Source organism: Salvelinus fontinalis, chromosome 28 (assembly GCF_029448725.1).
Source record: "Salvelinus fontinalis isolate EN_2023a chromosome 28, ASM2944872v1, whole genome shotgun sequence".
Taxonomy (NCBI): domain Eukaryota; kingdom Metazoa; phylum Chordata; class Actinopteri; order Salmoniformes; family Salmonidae; genus Salvelinus; species Salvelinus fontinalis.
This window is the reverse complement of record NC_074692.1, coordinates 17742922-17766645: the sequence shown is the minus strand read 5'-3', so window position 1 is coordinate 17766645 and position 23724 is coordinate 17742922. Positions and strand designations below refer to the sequence as shown.

Here is a 23724-nt window from a genome sequence, read left to right as displayed (position 1 = left end):
AGCACACATGTTGGCAATTAGCAGGACATCATTCTCATTAGCATGCATTGGTGGGGAGTATGTATTGAATTTGGCTCCATTTGTTAGTTGATTCTGTCTCCCACAAGATGCTTTCACAGAGACAGATGGGCTGGTTCCCTGAATCTAATAAATCAGATGGTTTCCTGGGATCGACCATTAATGCTACACACCAATTTAGGTTTGGGACTCGCAACAAACACATATAGCAGGATACTAAACCAATCCTTGTGTAGAGATTAGCAATGCAAGGTGAAGAAAGTAGGTTACAATAAGTGTTAAAGGAATGTAAGAAATGTATGCGTCTTCAACAGTGATAAAAGTCAGTCATCATGTTCTTTTGAGGCAGATCGAAATCAGCAAACTGTGTTTTCCTTTTGAAAATCAATATTGGTCCACAGTCTCGGTTTTCTATGTCTGGAATCTGTTACGGACGTTGTTTAGTGCATGGGGCCAAGTCCTGCTAAGGATAACATGTGTTCTGCTGAGAATAGGATGTGTTTTGTGATAGTACAGTATATCTCATAAAGGAACCTACTTTATGACATTCTGTCAGCCTCATGAACAGACGTATATGGTTGCATCTGATTTTGAGAAGAACCATAACTTGGCATGAATGAAATTTGGCAATATACCCATTATTCCCCCCTCTAGTAAAGTTTGTACTAAAACACTTAATCTCACTCTAAAGCATGCCCCTACTCTTCAGTGAATATACACACCGACTTTATGAATATGGAACATACTCTGCAAGCTTAAGAACTCAAATATGATTAAAATATAAGCCTGTCTAGATGCTTCGTCTTTCTGAGCTGTTGTCTTCAACATCTAAGTGCAGGATCTATCATATCCATAATCACACACATTACCTCAAATCAGCTGATGGCATTTGACTAAGTCCACAGCACACAGCATACAATCAAAACTCCAAATGAGGGTTTTCTGTCTATTTCTGAATGTTAGCAGCGTGACTGTTGAAAGACGCGTGCAATACTGCGTTCTGAAAGTTGAGGAACGTCACAACCACATAGGTAAGCCCCATGTCCATTGTGGTATGTAACGTTTTCATGTGCTACCTTGACAATGTTCCAGACATCATATAGGCACACTTGCCATATATCCACTGTTATTTTTAAGGAGCACATGTAGACCTACAGAGTACCAAAGTAACCCACCACTCATACGATGTGTGTAATTACGGCGAGAACATCCCTGCTCGGATCAACTTCCTCAACCTGACAGTGGTAAGAAGTCAAGCAGTGAAATAAATCAGGAAAAGTAATCCATAAGTGAGCGGAATCTGCAAGAACATGCATCCCGCTTGGAAACAAATGAAAAGAACATTATATTTTGAGAAGCATATCATCATCTGGATCATACTGTATGTCCAAAGTGAGAAAGACAAGGACTTTCACCGCTGCCTCTACGGAGAGAGGCTTTGGTTTTGGCCTTGTGTAGGTAAGTAGGGGGTTGTGGAGTTCTTCTAAGCTGCAGCACAAATTAGGCTGATCAAATCACACCTCAGGGTTCACAACGCTTTGATAATACTTAAGAGGTGACATACTCCCCTCTTTAAACTTTGGGAGTGGGGGTGGGATGGAGAGACATGAAACAGACCTGACTGCACAGACTTCTAAGAGCTGAGCTGCCAGAGCTGAGACACACAGTAGAGTATGGGTCGATACACCTCAAATAAGCGCAAGAAAGAGGATATTGACACCAACCATCTCAGATTGTTCTAAAATCCTTTATTTAGACTAGCATTGCTGCGAAATTATTTTGTTGCAATATAATTTGATTTTCTTAGAAATTAAGCTAATTGATTGCACCCACATTGACCATTTGAATTGATAGGATTCGTATAATATTCAATAAATACAGTACCCAGCATCACATTTGGAACAAACCTTTTTATACCAATGAGTAGGACATGAGGAATCATAAATAAATTAAAAAGCCAACAATGGACCCCCCAGACCCCATGCCAACCTAAACCAACAACCAGTATACAGTATCAGTTTTCTATGTCTGACAAGTAGTATGGAGCTGGGGCTTGAAGTATTGTTTCTTCATTCTATGTAATGTATTCCCAGCAAATTTGGTGGTGTTATTTACCTTGTTCAGAGAAATTAGTCATTGAAGATTTTAGGTTCATGTCACATAATATATCCTGGTATAACCAGGTTCTGAACACTAGATTGTGCTGTTCCTCCTATTAGGTAGGAAAAGTGTAAAGATTTTTCCACCCCTCAATGTTAAAGGGATAGTTCACCCAAATTACAAAATGACATATTATTTTCTACACGTTGACTTTGTACAAGTTATGACAGCAATCCATGGCCACTGTTTCAAATGCTAACTTTTTAACATTTGTGGCACAAATCCAATGTAATGGAACCTATATTAGCATTTGTGCGGTTCATGTCGTTATAAAGTATAGAAAGATTGATTTAACTCAATGAAGTTACATAATATAAGTTGGACATGAAGTGCAAACATGCTAATATAGGTATCATTGACTTGCATTGAATTTGTACCAAAAATGCAAAAAAGTTGGCATTTGAAACCGTAACCAGGTAAACAAAACCAAAGCATGTATCCATAGACTGCTTATTGGTTAAGGAAACGAATTTGTAATTTTAGAATTTGGATGACTTATCCCTTTAATATGTAATATCACCTAATAGCAGGAACAGCACCATCTAGTGGTCAGAACCTGGTAATGTCAATATTTATAATGTGACATGAAGTTAAATTAAATTACTAATTTCTCTGAACAGGGGAACTCACCTTTGGCAGTGATTACAGCTGTGAGACTTCTTGTGTAAGTCTCATAAGAGCTTTGCATACCTGTATTGTGCAACACTTACCCATTTTTTTTTTTAAATGATTCAAGCTCTGTCAAGGTGTTTTATAGTCAAAACTGTAACTTGGCTACTCAGGAACATTCACTATCTTCTTGGTAAACAACTCAAGTGTATATTTGGCTTTGTGTTGTAGGTTATTGTCCTGCTGAAAGGTCAATTTCTCTCCCAGTGTCAGGATTTTTGCCTGTGGTTAGCTCAAATCTGTTTCTTTTCATCCTGGAAAACTCCAGTTTTTGCCGATGTCAAGCGTACCCATACTATGATGCAGCCACTACCATGCTTGAAAATAAGGAGGCAGTTACTCAGTGATGGATTTGCCCCCGCTTTAGTGCCTTGTTGAAAACAGAGTGCATTGATTTGGAATATTTTCTTCTTTTCACTCTGTCAATTATATTACTATTGTGGAGTAACTACAATGTTGTTGATCCATCCTCTGTTTTCTCTTGTAACAGCCATTAAATTATGTAACTGTTTAAAAAGTTACCATGGTGAAATCCCTGCACAGTGTTTTCCTTCCTCTGAGTTAGGCAGAATGTCTGTATCTCTGTAGTGACTGGGTGTATTGATACACCATCCAAAGTGTAACTAATATCTTCACCACGATCAAAGGGATATTTAATGTATTTTTTTAATTTAAATTTAGCAATCTAATAGGTGCCCTATTTTGCGAGGCATTGAAAACCTCCCTGGTCTTTGTGTTTGAAATTCTCTGCTAGACTGCGGGACCATACTGATACTTGTATGTGTGGGGTACAGAGATGATGTAGTCATTCAAAAATAATTTTCAGTAAGGGATAAACGCCTCCGTTCTGGAAATAATAGGCGACCCAGAGGGACTAGGCGGAGATGAGTCCCTTTGCGGGGTTTATTTTTGTAAAGTAATGTACAGATAGGAGGCGTTTATCCCGCTTACACCACAGTTGTCAATGAAAACAATATGAAAGTATACGTTTACCTGTAGAAATACTTGTTTTGTTTGTTTATATTGTCATCATTATAAGACCATTCGTACTTTCATATTTTGGATGCAAAACAGCAAAATAGTTTTTTTCTATTGCCATTAATTTGGATATATCCATAACAATGAGCTGATAATTCCCGATTTTCTCCTGGCATAGCAAGAGAAGTTTGCCTTCTCGTCAGGACACTCGACCCTGTTCATTACGAGGAGATCGTATTGCATATCAAGCTCTAGGCTAGGAGCTAGCTAGATAGTTTGTTACTTGCAAACCTGCCAATATGACAACCGAAATCAGTTGCTGAAAACAGCTGGTCAAACTAGAAATGTGGGAGGATTTTGACAGGTTAACAGCACTTACATCATGACTGCAACAGTAGGGACCAGAGCAATTCATATACATCACTCACCACGTTAGGTCTTCAGATGCTCCAATAAAATATGTCAATGAAATCAATGATAGCTAGCTAACCTTTTTCCTTGTTGGACCTGCATTTACACTGTATCCAATTTCGGTTTGAGTAGTTGTAGGATTAGCTTTCTGCAACTTTGTAGCAAGTACAGTCTGCATGTGTAGGCTCTTATTGCATCATGATTGCAAGGCGTCCCATTATCTGGTTTAGATGTCCATATTAGGTTACCCTTCTAGCTAGTCAGAAACGAGTATTCCACAATGCTGTGGTATAAACACTATTATCGCATACGGAGTGAGTTCATGCATATTATTATGTGAATTGTTAAGCAAATTCTTACTACTGAACTTATTTAGGCTCGCCATAGCAAAATGGTTGAATACTTAATTCCACTGTGCATTATGGGACATTGTGTGTAGGCCAGTGACCAAAAATCTATATCTGCAATATGCAACCTTTTGGGCGGCCGAACAAATTCACATAGAAATGAAGTTATAGATATTTCATTCTCATTGAAAGCATGTCTAAGAAGTGGTAGATCTGTTCTACATGCGCTATTTGTATGCTTCCCCTTCTTACATTTTATTTTTGCATCTTGTACACCCGCTTCAAATAGCTGAAAATACAATATTTTTGGTTATTGAAAAGACATTTCATAGCAGTATAAACAGTACAATAATTCCCTACACTATATATTACTTGTTTTGTCACAAACTGAATTAGGTGAACTATTAGAATTTTAGCAACCAGGAAATAGAGTTGCAATTTCTGCATATCGCACCTTTAAATTCAGGCTGTAACACAAGAACATGTGGAAAAAGTCAAGGGGTGTGAATTATTTTTGAAGGAACTGTTGCTAATCATTGGTGTCAATTGGAAACGCTGGCAAAGTGACGCAAGTGTGATAAGATTAGTTTGAAAGGAATCCAAAGAAACCCTGTAACGCTGCCGACGTCAAATAGCACATTTGTTGTTTACCTCCATCTCGTTGGAGACCTTGGCTGTAACTGTGATATGTGGAGTCACCAGAAGACAATCACAAGTAATTATCCTTGCATGCAAAAGGCAGTATGATTGCAATGAAAACACCCGGTTAGAGGCTCAGTACACACTGACAAAAACATTATTAGCGCCAAAATGAACAAACAAGCACTTGTCGAAGGGACGCCATCCTGATAGCGAGAGGCTGCCGCAATCAAGGGAGATTATGCATTAATTAATTCAACCTAGAGGGGCCGGACGATCTCGTTAAGAACTATTAACCTGACAAACAATGACTAGTGTCTGCATCATTGACAACCACAACAGCCAATCATCATTAAGCTATTCAAGCTTTTGAATGCTTTTCAAGATCATTATCCTGCATTATTTCATATTGCGTGAGAAAACAGAATGAAGGATCAAAGAAGGGTCTACTCATCCCAAAGTGAGTCTAATGCATATTGCAAACATAAATCAGTCATTCCATTCAGAGCTGAACATACAGCAAAGTATCTAATTGGCTGACTGGGACACTCGGGTATTTAATATGGTTGTCACCTGCCTGTGTCCAGATGTGGGATCTCACAGACAGAATGTGTTGTATTTTTCTCTCTCAACTTCCCTTTTGAGGTCATTTAGGCATCTTGAATATATTGCATTCACCATGCAGATCAACTTAATCTCTATTTATCCCATAAATAAATGGTATTAGTAGAACAGCACAGGACCTTTATACATCACTGGCATCAATAGAACCATAGCAGGCAGAATACACATGTATGACACCACAGACACCATAGGGGGTATTACAGTCAATCCAGTGAACAACGTGTTCCTGAGGAAGCCGAGCTACTCTCAGTGTAACCCATCTAAAGGTCTCCTCTCCGTTTGTCTAGTTCACGGCCACCACTTTAAACGACTGAGCCATTCCGATTGCCTGCAGCAGCCTATAACACAGCGAGACAAACACAGTCTGAGCCGTGATTTGGTCCGTTGTGAGAAGCCAGCAACCCCCGGAAGGTCAGAGGTGGAAAAGTGAGACTTTAAAGCGCTGTGTAGTCGGCAAATCAGGTGAGAGAGATCGGATTACCTGGGGGAATGCAGTTAATCCGCCCAGCGAGAGACGGGCATGTGCTAGTCCACAGGTCAATTCAACAAACATTCCCCTGTTCTATCTCGCTACACCACAGGCACATCCACAGGCACAGGGCCAAAAACGTAGGAACTGAGACAAGTCCAAGGCAGCCTCTTCGCATTTGATTCTGTCATTAACATATTATAATGTAATGCTCTGCACATTGCCAAATGGTTCAATTTGCTAAGGTCATTTGATTAGAATGATTATGTACAATCACTATTAAGCAGAGTTGGATGATGTGCTTCAAACATGTTTTCATCTACTGTATTCGTTTATTTTCCCCTATTTTACTCTACAGATATTTTCAAGGGCACAGACGGCATCCCAGACGGCATCCCTAGACACGTCCTCAGAGCATGTGCACCCCAGCTGGCTGGTGTGTTTACGGACATATTCAATCACTCCCTATCCCAGTCTGCTGTCCCCACATGCTTCAAGATAGCCACCATTGTTCCTGTACCAAAAAAAAGCAAAGAAAACTGAACTAAATGACTATCGCTCAGTAGCACTCACTTCTGTCATCATGAAGTGCTTTGAGAGACTAGTCAAGGATCATATCACCTCCACCTAACCTGCCACCCTTGACCCACTTCAGTTTGCATACCGCCCCAGCAGGTCCACAGACGATGCAATTGCCATCACACCGCACACTGCCCTATCCGATGTGGACAAGAGGAATACCTGTTTAAGAATGCTGTTCATTGACTATAGCTCAGCATTCAACACTATAGCACCCTCCAAGCTCATCATTTTAAGCTTAAGGCCATGGGTCCCAACCCTACTCTGTGCAATTGGGTCCTGGACTTTGACGGGCCGCCCCCCAGGTGGTGAAGGTAGGAAACAACATCTCCACTTAGCTGATCCTCAACACTGGGGCATCACAAGAGTGTGTGCTCAGCCCCCTCCTGTACTCCCTGTTCACCCATGACTGCGTGGCCATGCACGCCTCTAACTCAATCATCAAGTTTGCAGACGACACAACAGTAGTGAGCTTGATTACCAACAATGACGAGACAGCCTACAGGGAGGAGGTGAGGGCACTCGGAGTGTGGTGTTAGAAATACAACCTCTCACTCAACGTCAAGAAAACAAAGGAGATGATCGTGGATTTTAGGAAACAGCAGAGGGAGCACCCCCCTATCTATATCAACGGGACAGTAGTGGAGAAGGTGGAAAGTTCCTCGGCGTACACATCACGGACAAACTGAAATGTTTCACCCACACAGACAGTGTGGTGAAGGAGGCTACAACAGCGCCTCTTCGACCTCAGGAGGCTGAAGAAATTGAGCTTATCACCTAAAACCCTCGCAAACTTTTAAAGATGCACAATTGAGAGCATCCTGTCGGGCTATAACACCGCCTGTTATGGCAACTGCACCACCCTCAACAGCAAAGGCTCTCCAGAGGGTGGTGCGGTCTGCACAACACATCACCGGGGGCAAACTACTTGCCCTCCAGGAAACCTACAGCACCCGATGTCACAGGAAGGCCAAAAAGATCATCAAGGGCAACAACCACTTGAGCCATTGCATGTTCACCCCCTACTATCCAGAATGCGACAGGTGCATCAAAGCTGGGACCGAGAGACTGAAAAACAGCTTCTATCTCAAGGTCATCAGACTGTTAAACATTCATCACTAACACAGAGAGGCTGCTGCCTACATACAGACTCAAATCATTGGCCACTTTAGTAAATGTATCACTATTCACTTTAAATAATGACACTTTAATAATGTTTACATACCTTACACTACTCATCTCATATGTATATACTGTATTTTATACCATCTATTGCATCTTACCTATGGCGCTCGGCCATCGCTCATCATATACACTGCTCAAAAAAATAAAGGGAACACTAAAATAACACACCCTAGATCTGAATGAATGAAATATTCTTATTAAATACTTTTTTCTTTACATAGTTGAATGTGCTGACTACAAAATCACACAAAAATTATCAGTGGAAATCAAATTTATCAACCCATGGAGGTCTGGATTTGGAGTCACACTCAAAATTAAAGTGGAAAACCACACTACAGGCTGATCCAACTTTGATGTAATGTCCTTAAAACAAGTAAAAATGAGGCTCAGTAGTGTGTGTGGCCTCCACGTGCCTGTATGACCTCACTACAACGCCTGGGCATGCTCCTGATGATGAAGGATCTCCTCCCAGACCTGGACTAAAGCATCCGCCAACTCCTGGACAGTCTGTGGTGCAACGTGGCGTTGGTGGATGGAGCGAGACATGATGTCCCAGATGTGCTCAATTGGATTCAGGTCTGGGGAACGGGCGGGCCAGTCCATAGCATCAATGCCTTCCTCTTGCAGGAACTGCTGACACACTCCAGCCACATGAGGTCTAGCTTTGTCTTGCATTAGGAGGAACCCAGGGCCAACCGCACCAGCATATGGTCTCACAAGGGGTCTGAGGATCTCATCTCGGTACCTAATGGCAGTCAGGCTACCTCTGGCGAGCACATGGAGGGCTGTGCGGCCCCCCCAAAGAAATGCCACCCCACACCATGACTGACCCACCGCTAAACCGGTCATGCTGGAGGATGTTGCAGGCAGCAGAACGTTCTCCACGGCATCTCCAGACTCTGTCACGTCTGTCACATGTGCTCATGTGCTCAGTGTGAACCTGCTTTCATCTGTGAAGAGCACAGGGCACCAGTGGCGAATTTGCCAATCTTGGTGTTCTCTGGCAAATGCCAAACGTCCTGCACGGTGTTGGGCTGTAAGCACAACCCCCACCTGTGGATGTCGGGCCCTCATACCACCCTCATGGAGTCTGTTTCTGACCGTTTGAGCAGACACATGCACATTTGTGGCCTGCTGGAGGTCATTTTGCAGGGCTCTGGCAGTGCTCCTCCTTGCACAAAGGCGGTGGTAGCGGTCCTGCTGCTGGGTTGTTGCCCTCCTACGGCCTCCTCCACGTCTCCTGATGTACTGGCCTGTCTCCTGGTAGCGTCTCCATGCTCTGGACACTACGCTCACAGACACAGCAAACCTTCTTGCCACAGCTCGCAATGATGTGCCATCCTGGATGAGCTGTACTACCTGAGCCACTTGTGTGGGTTGTAGACTCCGTTTCATGCTACCACTAGAGTGAAAGCACCACCAGCATTCAAAAGTGACCAAAACAGCAGCCAGGAAGCATAGGAACTGAGAAGTGGTCTGTGGTCACCACCTGCAGAACCACTCCTTTATTTGGGGTGTCTTGCTAATTGCCTATAATTTCCACCTGTTGTCTATTCCAGTTGCACAACAGCATGTGAAATTTATTGTCAATCAGTGTTGCTTCCTAAGTGGACAGTTTGATTTCACAGAAGTGTGATTGACTTGGAGTTTCATTGTGTTGTTTAAGTGTTCCCTTTATTTTTTTGAGCAGTGTATATATGTACATATTCATATTCCATCCCTTTACATTTGGGTGTATAAGGTAGTTGTTGTGGAATTGTTAGATTACTTGTTAGATATTACTGCACTGTTGGAACTAGAAGCACAAGCATTTCGCTACACTCCTATTAACACCTGCTAACAATGTGTATGTGACCAATAAATGTGATTTGATTTGATTATGCACAAAGTGAGAAAAACATAACCTTGTCAATATTCCAAACAATCAGTGATTTCAACATCTTCATCATATAATGTACCATTATGCAAGTATTACCATTTTTGTAATTTTACTGAGCTGAGTCAGGGAGAGAGTGAAAATCCAGTTGATCCTGAGGCGCTTGTCTGAGTGAGATAAACGAAGCGTTCTCGCACAGAGGAGACGGCAGAGCAGAGAATTAACCTGGTTTGGTGTTCAGAGCACATCAGGCGGGTTTTCACGCTGTCAACATCAGGAAGGAGGGGTGAGGAGGGACAGAGGGGGAGGCTATCGGGTTAAGGATTTGGTGTGTGCGCGTGTGTGTGTGTGTATTTGGGACTGGAGCATATCAAGGTTCTCGATGTCCTCCACTAACTAGCTCTTCTCCCTCAAAAACAGTATCCAGACTGCCCTGTGCATTCCCTGGCATTTGCATAAGCATATCAGTTTCTTGACTTAGCTACTAATATGGCTAGAGCATAAACCTTCTTGATGGTAAATTAAAACGTTATGTTATGTAATATTTCAATTAGACAATTTACATAGTATTTCAATTTCAGTATGGTCCATTCTAAATCATAGTGCTAATTAGATGTTTAAGCACTAAAACCTAAATCATATAATTTGCAATAGGGTTTGGATGGACCAGTAATAATGCATGCCAGCTAGCCACTGCCACTAAGCTCTCTGCACTTCGCAAACCCATACTCATCCCACAATTCCCCTTTCATCCGGCCCCCAACAACACCTCAGTCTATAGTTAGACCTGGGGCCCGTTCTGATTGGACGAGCATGATGACTCAATCCCTGCTCCCTCCCCCGTCCTGTTCTTTACAAAACGTGTCTCAGTCGGACGATAATGAGAGCGATGAATAGCACTCTGTGGCAGGAAGGACACTTGCAGCGAGTGCTAAATTGGCTGCAGCGTGTCCAAGGAACAGGAACATGCCTGTGGTGTGGAGTTAAGGGGACAGAGCTGCCCTCTCTTTTGGGCTGCACTGACCTCTACTGAGACTGCATCTGCTACAGCTACACCTCTACTACACTACAGCCCTGCTACACTACAGCCATAATACAATACAGCAATGCTACACTACAGCCCTGCTACACTACAGCCATTCTACACTACAGCCTTCCTACACTACAGCCATTCTACACTACAGCAATGCTACACTACAGCCCTGCTACACTACAGCCATTCTACACTACAGCCTTCCTACACTGCAGCCTTGATACACTACAGCCTTCCGACACTACAGACTTTAAACACTACAGCCATTCTACACTACAGCCGTTCTACACTACAGCCTTCCTACACTACAGCATTGATACACTACAGCTATGCTACACTACAGCACTTCTACACTCCTGCTACACTACAGCCCTGCTACATTACACCCCTGCTACACTACAGCACTGATAAACTACAGCCCTGCTAAATTACAACCCTGCTATACTACAACACTGTTACACCGCAGCCCTGCTAAACTAAAGCACTTCTACACTCCTGCTACACTACAGCCCTGCTACACTCCTGCTACACTACAGCACTTCAACACTCCTGCCTCACTACAGCCCTGCTACACTCCTGCTACACTACAGCACTTCTACACTCCTGCTACACTACAGCCCTGCTACACTCCTGCTACACTACAGCACTTCTACACTCCTGCTACACTACAGCCCTGCTACCCTCCTGCTACACTACAGCACTTCTACACTCCTGCTACACTACAGCCCTGCTACACTCCTGCTACATTACAGCACTTCTACACTCCTGCTACACTACAGCCCTGCTACACTCCTGCTACACTACAGCACTTCTACACTCCTGCTACACTACAGCGCTGCTACACTCCTGCTACACTACAGCACTTCTACACTCCTGCTACACTACAGCCCTGCTACACTACAGCACTTCTACACTCCTGCTACACTACAGCCCTGCTACACTACAGCCCTGCTACACTGCAGCCCTGCTATGCACTACAGCCATAGTCAGCACCATCTCGTAGGCTAATACATCCGAGGGACTATGTCAAATCCCAGGGAATGGGAGTTAGTTTTACAATTGAGAGAGTCACAATGACTCGAAACGAAACCTTTGAACAGATCCCTACCAGAACAGTAATCCACCACTGTGCATCCTAGGTATACATAGCTGTGTGACGTAATTGTAATTAGTATAATATTTGCGTTTTCCATCGAAGGGGTTTCGGAGGTGACACGTGGCTTACACATATTCAACAGACTGTCAGTAAGCCTGATAAAGAGCACAGTCGTTTGACACTCATTAAAATACACGGCGACTAATAGCTTGTAGTCCTGTCATATTTGTAAACACCCCAAACGGGATTAGCAGAAATAAAGGTAATCTCCTCACAGGCGCTGCCCCTGCATCACAACTACTGCCTACTCGAAGTTATGATCGCATTTTGGTGTTGCATTTTGGTGTTGCTAAAAAATATCTTTCTCTCAGACTTGCCAGGCCTAAAGGGAGAAGATTATCCTGGCCTCTGCAGCGGGGTCCCTGCTCATCTGCGTGAACGTGCCTTAGGCATGCTGCAAGGAGGCATGAAGACTGCAGATGTGGCCAGGGCAATAAATTGCAATGTTCGTACTGTGAGACGCCTAAGAGGGAGACAGGACGGACAGCCGATCGTCCTCGCAGTGGCAGACCACGTGTAACAACACCTGCACAGGATCGGTACATCTGAACATCACACCTGCGGGACAGGTACAGGATGGCAACAACAACTGCCCGAGTTACACCAGGAATGCACAATCACTTTGTCAGTGCTCAGACTATCCGCAATAGGCTGAGCGAGGCTGGACTGAGGGCTTGTAGGCCTGTTGTAAGGCAGGTCCTCACCAGACATCACCGGCAACAACGTCACCTATGGGCACAAACCCACCGTCGCTGGACCAGACAGGACTCACTGACGAGTCGCGGTTTTGTCTCACCAGGGGTGATGGTCGGATTCGCGTTTATCGTCGAAGAAATGAGCATTACACCGAGGCCTGTACTCTGGAGCGATTTGGAGGTGGAGGGTCCGTCATGGTCTGGGGCGGTGTGTCACAGCATCATCGGACTGAGCTTGTTGTCATTGCAGGCAATCTCAACGCTGTGCGTTACAGGGAAGACATCCTCCTCCCTCATGTGGTACCAATCCTGCAGACTCATCCTGACATGACCCTCCAGCAAGACAATGCCACCAGCGGTACTGTTCGGTCTGTTCGTGATATCCTGCAAGACAGGAATGTCAGTGTTCTGCCATGGCCAGCAAAGAGCCCGGATCTCAATCCCATTGAGCACGCCTGGGACCTGTTGGATCGGAGGGTGAGGACTAGGGCCATTCCCCCCAGAAATGTCCAGGAACTTGCAGGTGCCTTGAAGGAAGAGCGGGGTAACATCTCTCAGCAAGAACTGGCAAATCTGGTGCAGTCCATGAGGAGGAGATGCACTGCAGTACTTAATGCAGCTGGTGGCCACACCAGATACTGACTGTTACTTTTAATTTTGTCCCCCCTTTGTTCAGGGACACATTATTCAATTTCTGTTAGTCACATGTCTGTGGAACTTGTTCAGATTATGTCTCAGTTGTTGAATCTTGTAATGTTCATAGAAATATTTACGCATGTTAATTTGCTGAAAATAAACCCAGTTGACAGTGAGAGGGTGTTTCTTTTTTTGCTGAGTTTATATAGCAATCATTCTACTTGAGAGGGGTCAGGGTGTTCCCTCTAGTCAAGATATATATATATATTTCATCATCAATTAGAAAATCAGCTTGAAGACCCACTATGACCCTTCAAGCTGATGTTCTATTTGATGTTGAAATATATATATATCTCTTCACAGATGACTGATATAAATCCATGTGGGAAATGAAAAACAGATTTATAGGTTGAGCTGCCGCGGCTACCCTCGTGTTGGGCACAGACAGACATCTCAATCTGTCGAGCAGAGGAACATATATCATTAGCTTATCAGCCACACAAGAGCACACTTTGGTGTGGGAAAGATTGCAGCCATTGATGATAGGTATCCCTGATAGGGGGATAGAAATGGAATGTTATTTTACCATTAGGTGGTTCCTTATGATCATGATTTACTGTCTTTAGGTCCGAATGCAGATGGAGGATGATACTCCTCTACAGTTCTGTGTTCAGCTGCCTCTAGTGCTTGTCCTCTCATCACTTCAGTGGTTCAACCCTAGTCTTGTGTTTGTTTCTTTGTGAATATCTTCACTCGGTCCTGACAGTTTAGAAACTACAGTGCACCCTCACAAAGCAGAATACAATAACCATGATCTCATGTCATCTTTTAAGGAAAGACAAATCAAATCAAAGTTTATTTGTCACGTACGCTGAATACAACAGGTGTAGACCTTACAGTGAAATGCTTACTGACAGGCTCTAACCAATAGTGCAAAAAGGGTATTAGGTGAACAATAGGTAGGTAAAGAACTAAAACAACAGTAAAAAGACAGGCTATATACAGTAGCGAGGCTATAGAAGTAGCGAGGCTACATACAGACACCGGTTAGTCTGAGGTAGTATGTACATTGAGGTAGTATGTACATGTAGATATGGTTAAAGTGATTATGCATATATGATGAACAGAGAGTGGCAGTAGTGTAAAAGAGGAGTTGGCGGGTGGTGGGTGGGACACAATGCACTGGTTGGTCAGCCCCATTGAGGAGGTATGTACATGAATGTATAGTTAAAGTGACTATGCATATGTGATAAACAGAGTAGCATCAGCGTAAAAAGAGGGGTGGGGGGGGGGGGCACAAAATGCAAATAGTCCGGGTAGACATTTGATTACCTGTTCAGGAGTCTTATGGCTTGGGGGTAAAAACTGCTGAGAAGCCTTTTTGTCCTAGACTTGGCACTCCGGTACCGCTTGCCATGCGGTAGTAGAGAGAACAGTCTATGACTGGGATGGCTGGGGTCTTTGACAATTTTTAGGGCCTTCCTCTGACACCGCCTGGTGTAGAGGTCCTGGATGGCAGGCAGCTTAGCCCCAGTGATGTACTGGGCCGTACGCACTACCCTCTGTAGTGCCTTGCGGTCAGAGGCCGGGCATTTGCCGTACCAGGCAGTGATGCAACCAGTCAGGATGCTCTCGATGTTGCAGCTGTAGAACCTTTTGAGGATCTCAGGACCCATGCCAAATCGTTTTAGCTTCCTGAGGGGGAATAGGCTTTGTTGTGCCCTCTTCACGACTGTCTTTGTGTGTTTGGACCATTCTAGTTGTTGTTGTTGTTGTGGACACCAAGGAACTTGAAGCTCTCAACCTGCTCCACTACAGCCCCGTCGATGAGAATGGGGGCGTGCTCGGTCCTCCTTTTCCTGTAGTCCACAATAATCTCCTTAGTCTTGGTTACGTTGAGGGATAGGTTGTTATTCTGGCACCACCCGGCCAGGTCTCTGACTTCCTCCCTATAGGCTGTCTTGTCGTTGTCGGTGATCAGGCCTACCACTGTTGTGTCGTCTGCAAACTTAATGATGGTGTTGGAGTCATGCCTGGCCATGCAGTCGTGGGTGAACAGGGAGTACAGGAGGGGACTGAGCACACACCCCTGGGGAGCTCCAGTGTTGAGGATCAGCGTGGCAGATGTGTTGCTACCTTCCCTCACCACCTGGGGGCAGCCCGTCAGGAAGTCCAGGATCCAGTTGCAGAGGGAGGTGTTTAGTCCCAGGATCCTTAGCTTAGTGATGAGCTTTGAGGGTACTATGGTGTTGAACGCTGAGCTGTAGTCAATGAATAGCATTCTCACATAAGTGTTCCTTTTGTCCAGGTGGGAAAGGGCAGTGTAGAGTGCAATAGATATGTGGATCTGTTTTGGCGGTATGCAAATTGGAGTGGGTCTAGGGTTTCTGGGATAATGGTGTTGATGTGAGCCATTACCAACCTTTCAAAGCACTTCATGGCTACGGACGTGAGTGCTACGGGTCTGTAGTAATTTAGGCAGGTTGCCTTTGTGTTCTTGGACAACGGGACTATGGTGGTCTGCTTGAAACATGTTGGTATTGCAGACTCAATCAGGGACATGTTGAAAATGTCCCTGAAGACACCTGCCAGTTGGTCAGCACATGCCCGGAGCACACGTCCTGGTAATCCGTTTGGCCCCGCAGCCTTGTGTATGTTGACCTGTTAAAAGGTCTTACTCACGTCGGCTACGGAGAGCGTGATCACACAGTCGTCCGGAACAGCTGATGCTCATGCATGCCTCAGTGTTGCTTGCCTCGAAGCGAGCATAGAAGTGATTTAGCTCGTCTGATAGGCTCGTGTCACTGGGCAGCTCGCGGCTGTGCTTCCCTTTGTAGTCTGTAATAGTTTGCAAGCCCTGCCACATAAGACTAGCGTCGGAGCCGGTGTAGTATGATTCAATCTTAGCACTGTATTGATGCTTTGCCTGTTTGATGGTTCGTCGGGTGGGCATAGCAGTATTTCTTGTAAGATTCTGGGTTAGAGTCCCGCACCTTGAAAGCGGCAACTCTACCCTTTAGCTCCGTGCGAATGTTGCCTGTAATCCATGGCTTCTGGTTGGGGTATGTACATACAGTCACTGTGGGGACGACGTCTTCGATGCACTTATTGATAAAGCCAGTGACTGATGTGGTGTACTCCTCAATGCCATCGGAAGAATCCCGGAACATGTTCCAGTCTGTGATAGCAAAACAGTCCTGTAGTTCATCATCTGCTTCATCGGACCACTTTTTGATCGACCGTCACTGGTGCTTCCTGCTTTACTTTTTGCTTGTAAGCAGGAATCAGGAGGATAGAGTTGTGGTCGGATTTACCAAATGGATGGCGAGGGAGAGCTTTGTACTTGTCTCTGTGTGTGAAGTACAGGTGATCTATAATTATTTTCCCTCTGGGAAGTTTCCTTGCATTAAAGTCTCCGGCCACTAGGAGCGCCGCCTCTGGGTGAGTGGTTTCCTGTTTGCTTATTTCCTTATACAGCTGACTGAGTGCGGTCTTAGTGCCAGCATCTGTCTGTGGTGATAAATAAACAGCCACGAAAAGCATAGCAGAAAATTCTCTAGGCAAGTAGTGTGGCCTTTATCTCAATATACTCTTCTTCAGGCGAGCAAAATCTAGAGACTTCCTTAGATTTCGTGCACCAGCTGTTGTTTACAAATATGCACAGACCGCCCCCCATCGTCTTACCCACCTTAGTGGGTTGAAAGTTGAGAGTGAGGACTATATTAAGAGTAGCTGAAATAAACTGGAATTAATACAATGAATACTCTAGAAGTAGCGCTCTCTCTCACACACAAACGCATGCACACACACACACACACACACACACAACTAAAACTAACACACATGAGCATGCATACACAGAGCTCGGTGTGAAGTACCAGTTCTCTTCTTGGTTTGCTGAGCTTAATTTTTTTTTTTTTTTTTTTTTTTTTATAAATTTGATCCCATTTTCTCCCCAATTTTCGTGGTATCCAATCGCTAGTAATTACTATCTTGTCTCATCGCTACAACTCCCGTACGGGCTCGGGAGAGACGAAGGTCGAAAGCCATGCATCCTCCAAAGCACAACCCAACCAAGCCGCACTGCTTCTTAACACATCGCGCCTCCAACCCGGAAGCCAGCAGCACCAATGTGTCGGAGGAAACACCGTGTACCTGGCCCCCTTGGTTAGCGCACACTGCGCCCGGCCCGCCACAGGAGTCGCTGGAGCGCGATGAGACAAGGATATCCCTACCGGCCAAACCCTCCCTAACCCGGACGATGCTATGCCAATTGTGCATCGCCCCCACGGACCTCGGAACCCAGAGACTCTGGTGGCGCAGTTAGCACTGCGATGCAGTGCCCTAGACCACTGCGCCACCCGGGAGGCCCCTGAGCTCTTAATTTAAGGCTATTTTCACAGAGGAAATGATTTGACTAGAATAATAATGTCAGACCTCAGGGTGAAATCCCATTAGCTGTGTGAACTGCATGGACAGGAAACAGTCAGCCTTAATTCACAAGTGTTGCCACTTCTTAAATATGGGCGTAGACTGCAGCCTTGAGTGTTGTTCATGTGATGGGTGCTGGTTGCCTGCGAGGTGAAATGTGTCCTGTTCATGTCTGTCGACAGACAAGGCCGGGGCATGGCCCATCTCTAACACTCATATCACAGAGCCATCTAAATATTTCAGTCTGTGTGTGTCTTTCTCAGGCCCCATGCAGTGGGTTATTGTTAGTCAGGATTAGAATCAGGGGTTGATACAGTCATACGAGGAAACCTGTGGGACCACATCTCTGTCTGTACAGTCCATATATGCATCCTTGAAAATGCATTTATGGCACTCAAACCTGGCCTGGGTCATTTTCAGTCACAATTACATATAGATCTCCCAGCTCAGCATTGTGAGTGTTTCTCTGATAAAGAAATGGCTTGAACATCACCCCAATATACAGTGCCTTTGGAAAGTATTCAGACCCCTTGACTAAATTATGATTTTTTTCATCAGTCTATACACAAAACCCAATAATGACAAAGCAAAAACAGTTTTTTAAACATTTTTGCAAGCTCTGTCAGGTTGATGGGGAGCGTTGCTGCACAGCTATTTTCAGGTCTCTCCAGAGATGTTCACTCGGGTTCAAGTCCGGGCTCTGGCTGCGCCACTCAAGAACATTCAGAGACTTGTCCCGAAGCCATGGCTGTGTGTCGTGGCTGTGTGCTTAGGGTCGTTGTCCTGTTGGAAGGTGAACCTTCTCCCCAGTCTGAGGTCCTGAGAGCTCTGAAGCAGGTTTTCATCAATGATCTCTCTGTACTTTGTACTTTGACTCTGTACTTTGACTAGTCTCTGAGTCCCTGCCACTGAAAACATCCCCACAGCATGATGCTGCCACCACCATGTTCCACCATAGGGATGGTGCCAGGTTTCCTCCAGATGTGACACTTGGCATTCAGGCCAAAGAGTTCAATCTTGGCTTCATCGGAGAGTCTTTAGGTGCCTTTTGGCACCTACCATAAAGGTCTGATTGTTGGAGGGCTGCAGAGATGGTTGTACTTCTGGAAGGTTCTCCCATCTCCACAGAGGAATTCTAGAGCTCTGTCAGAGTGACCATTGGGTTCTTGGTCACCTCTCTGACCAAGGCCCCTCTCCCAAGATTGCTCAGACAATTCCTTCAACCTCATGGCTTGGTTTTTGCTCTGACATGCACTGTAAACTGTGGGACCTTATATAGACAGGTTTGTGCCTTTAAAAATCATGTCCAATCAACTGGATTTACCACTGGTGGACTCCAATCACGTTGTAGAAACATCTCAAGGACGATCAATGGAAACAGGATGCACTTGAGCTCAATTTCGAGTCTTATAGCGAAGGGTCTGAATACTTATCTAAATAAGGTATTTCTGTTTTTATTTTTAATAGATTTGCAAAATATTCTAAAAACCTGTTTTAGATTTGTCAATATGGGGTATTGTGTGTAGATTGCTGAGGAATTTTGTTTTCTCCATAATTTTTAAATAAGGCTTTAATTTAACAAAATGTGGAAAAAGTCAAGGAGACTGAATACTTTCTGAAGGTACTGTACAGCTTACTCAGCTTCCCTGTTGCTGTATTGTGAGTGCCATGTACTGTACAGTATGAGATCCCCACTGAGGGACATGATGACACATTTAGTGGCGAATGAAGGATTAAGAGCAGTGTATTAAAAGGACACACGTATTGAAGTGGGAGTAGGTTTAAGTGGAGCTGTGCAGAGGCACACTGTGCATGGTGACTGTTGAAAAGGCATCTTAGAGCGCTGGGGCTAACGGAGTCATGTAAGAAGCAAAAGTATCCATGGGAGAGATGGAGACACCAGAGGGCTGTATGCCTGGGATTCAGGGGAGATGTGACGAGCCCTCAACTCCCTGGCCAAATAGCATTGTGAGGAGTGCTCTGAGAGAGTAATCTTAAACTCAGAGAGTGAGCATGTAGGAGACGTGTGAAAGGAATTGTAATCTGTGCCAGAACTAGAGGGTCTGATCCACGACTGGTGCACTTAACATCATTGAGATGTTCTAAGAAAGACCTTCAAAGAGTAAGCACAGCAGTTGAGAGGGAGGAGGAGGAGATAAGGTCAGAGAAAAAGGGTGGGGTGACACTGTTGGAAAGTTAAAGAAAATTATAATCGCTCATCCACTGTTAAAATTCAACAACAAATAAATAAATAAAAACAGTAAGGTCCAAACATCTTCAGTGCTTTATATGGTCATTTGGCAGACATTCCTATCCAAAGATTGATGGTTGTTCAGTACAAGTGACACTTACGGGAATTATACCAACTATCTTAGCGCACCCAGCACCAAGACCTTGTCAGCTTGGACCTCTACCTCATCCAGATAGAATCTAGGAAATACAGCTCAGTAAGAAATGTATCTGTCTTCAAGACAATCTACAGCCCTCCACCAATCCCTGGGTTTGGTTCACAACCTGACAAACAGTCCACTCTCAAGCTCTGCCTAGTTCTGCATTCGAGTCATCTGTTGCCAAGCATCTCACGATCTTTGTGGACACTTGCCTTCACGCCATCAAATTAATTATGTCTAATAAGTAATGGTGAGAAATTATCTCCATTGCTCCATTTTTATTTGGGCATTTTAAGGGTTCAGAAATGTGGTGGGTACTCTCTTCGTTCGCTGGACTTTATCCTGCTAACTGTTCCAAATGTCCGAACTGAATTTGGTAAAAGGGCTTTTATGTACTCTGCGCCATCGTCTTGGAACGCCTTACAAAATACACTGCTCAAAAAATAAAGGGAACACTTAAACAACACAATGTAACTCCAAGTCAATCACACTTCTGTGAAATCAAACTGTCCACTTAGGAAGCAACACTGATTGACAAATTTCACATGTTGTTGTGCAAATGGAATAGACAACAGGTGGAAATTATAGGCAATTAGCAAGACACCCCCAATAAAGGAGTGGTTCTGCAGGTGGTGACCACAGACCACTTCTCAGTTCCTATGCTTCCTGGATGATGTTTTGGTCACTTTTGAATGCTGGCGGTGCTTTCACTCTAGTGGTAGCATGAGACGTAGTCTACAACCCACACAAGTGGCTCAGGTAGTGCAGTTCATCCAGGATGGCACATCAATGCGAGCTGTGGCAAGAAGGTTTGCTGTGTATGTCAGCGTAGTGTCCAGAGCATGGAGGCGCTACCAGGAGACAGGCCAGTACATCAGGAGACGTGGAGGAGGCCATAGCACTGTCAAGCCCTGCAAAATGACCTCCAGCAGGCCACAAATGTGCATGTGTCTCTTCCTCTGACCTTAAAAGTAAAAGTTGTAAAGAATATAAATAGCAAATTACCAAAACTGCTACTTAAGGAGTACTTTACAGTATTTCTTCTTAAGCATTTTACACCACTGCTTCTTGACACTGTCTCTGTGCTGTTCCTTTCACTGTTTAACTTCTTGCCACTAGGGGAGTGCCATTTCGACAAGCACAAATATTTACCCAAACTAAACGGCCTCGTACTCAATTCTTGCTCATACAATATGCAGATTATTCTTACTATTGGATAGAAACTCTCTAGTTTCTAAAACCGTTGGAATTATGTCTGTGGGTGAAACAGAACTCTCTCTGCAGCGAAATCCATGACAGGAACTGCGAAGGTCTGAAAACTAGGCTCTGCTCTCAGATCAGTTTAAAGCTCTGTATGTATCCTATGCGTCGACATGAACTGCACCCGCCTTCCCCTGGATGTCAGTAACCAATGAGAAGTGGAATGGACTTTCTGCGTATTTCCCAGAGTTTATAATAGGCCAAGAAAGAAAGGACCTATCTTTTCAACGCTCGCCATTACGCAAAGCAAGACCTCAGGATGGCATTTTGGAACGCTCAGTTATCGACCTTAGATATATCCGTCTGTAATTTAATTCGTTATATGTGTTAGAAACATCATAACGAAGTTATTTTAAACCGAGTTATATCAGTTTATGCGAGTATATTGCTATTTTTGGAATTTCCTTAGTATTGAGTAAAAAGTTTTGGGCATTCTGTGGCCTCATAGCTACTTGTTAGCTGCTACTTCCGAATTTGAACACGACGTTTTACAACCAAGCAACAATTCTTTTGGACAAAGGACCACTTCGCCAAGATTCTGATGGAAGCTCGTCCAAAAGTAAGAGCTATTTATGATGTTATTCCGTATTTATGTGGAAAAATGTAAACGTATTTGTCCGCCATTATTGCGGCACTAGTCTGGCTGTAACGCACACTGTATGTCTAATAACGTTAATTTTAAAAATCTAACTCAGCGATTGCATTAAGAACTAATTTGTCTTTCAATTGCTGTCCAACCTGTATTTTTTTAGTCAAGTTTATGAATAGCTTTCGATAAGAATAGATGCCTTTCCAAGATGGAGCAGGACAGATTGCTTGATTGTTTGCCCACTAATCACGTTGTGTAACCACGAATTGTGTGGCTAAATATGCACATTTTCCAACCAACTCTATATGAATTGTGTAATATGATGTTACAGGACTGTCATCTGAAGAATTCTGAGAAGGTTAGTGAAAAAATTAATAGCGTTTGGTGGTTTATAACGTTATTGCTTTTTTTGCCTTGAATCAATGCTGCTGTGTGACTGACTATTGTAGTAAGCTAAGATAACGCTATATTGTTTTCGCTGTAAAACACTTAGAAAATCTGAAATATTGGCTATATTCACAAGATCTGTATCTTGCATCTGCTGTACGCTGTGTATTTTTAAGAAATGTTTTATTATGAGTAATTAGCTAATACACGATGGTCTCTGTAGTTATTCTAGTCATTTTAGTGACAGTTGTGATGGGGGCTGCAATTGTAAACTATGATTTATACCTGAAATATGCACATTTTTCTAACAAAACCTATGCTATACAATAAATATGTTATCAGACTGTCATCTGATGAGGTTGTTTCTTGGTTAGTGGCTATTTATATCTTTATTTGTTCGAATTTGTGATAGCTACTGATGCAGTAAGAAAATGGTGGAGTATGAGAGTGGTGTCTTTTGCTAACGTGGTTAGCTAATAGATTTACAGATTGTGTCTTCCCTGTAAAACATTTTAAAAATCAGAGATGATGGCTTGAATCACAAGATCTGCATCTTTCATTTGGTGTCTTGGACTTGTGATTTCATGAACATTTTATTTTATGATATCCCTGTAACTTTAGGCTAGGCTATGCTAGTCAGCTTTTGTGATGGGGGTGCTCCCGGATCCGGGTTTGTGAGGCGTTAGAGGTTAATGAACACACTGGGAGATCACACTGATGTTTAAAACTATCCAGGGGTGGAAAGAAGTAATTACATTTAAATGGCTGCAAGTAGCCAGTGAAATCGTGCCCATTTCAAACAGCCTCTTACTCAAATCTTGCTCGTACAATATGGATATTATTATTCTTTTTGGATAGAAAACACTCTCTAGTTTCTAAAACAGTTGGAATTATTTCTCTGAGTGAAACAGAAGTCCTTCTGCAGCACTTTTCCTGACCAGGAAGTGAAATGTCAGAAATCGATGCTCTTTTCAACTTGATGCCTATACATGGTCTTGACACTTTGGAGTCTACTTACACTCCATATGCCTTCCTATTGGTGTAAAGAGGATGTGAGAGAAGAAATTTTGTGCTCATCTTGGTCTGTGGTGGAAAAAAAACTATTTCTTTGACGTGACCGTCCACTTCCGGTACCCTCTGAAAGAAGTGGGATTGACTTCTGTTTTGCTGCCGTAACGAACGACTAACATCT

The 23724-nt window shown here is 43.8% G+C and overlaps 1 protein-coding gene across 4 annotated transcripts in view; it reads right to left on the bottom strand.

Moving 5' to 3' along the window:
- Nucleotides 1-23724, bottom strand: part of LOC129826305 (EGF-like repeat and discoidin I-like domain-containing protein 3) — a 283677-nt gene that overhangs the window by 107048 nt on the left and 152905 nt on the right. The window lies entirely within an intron of this gene.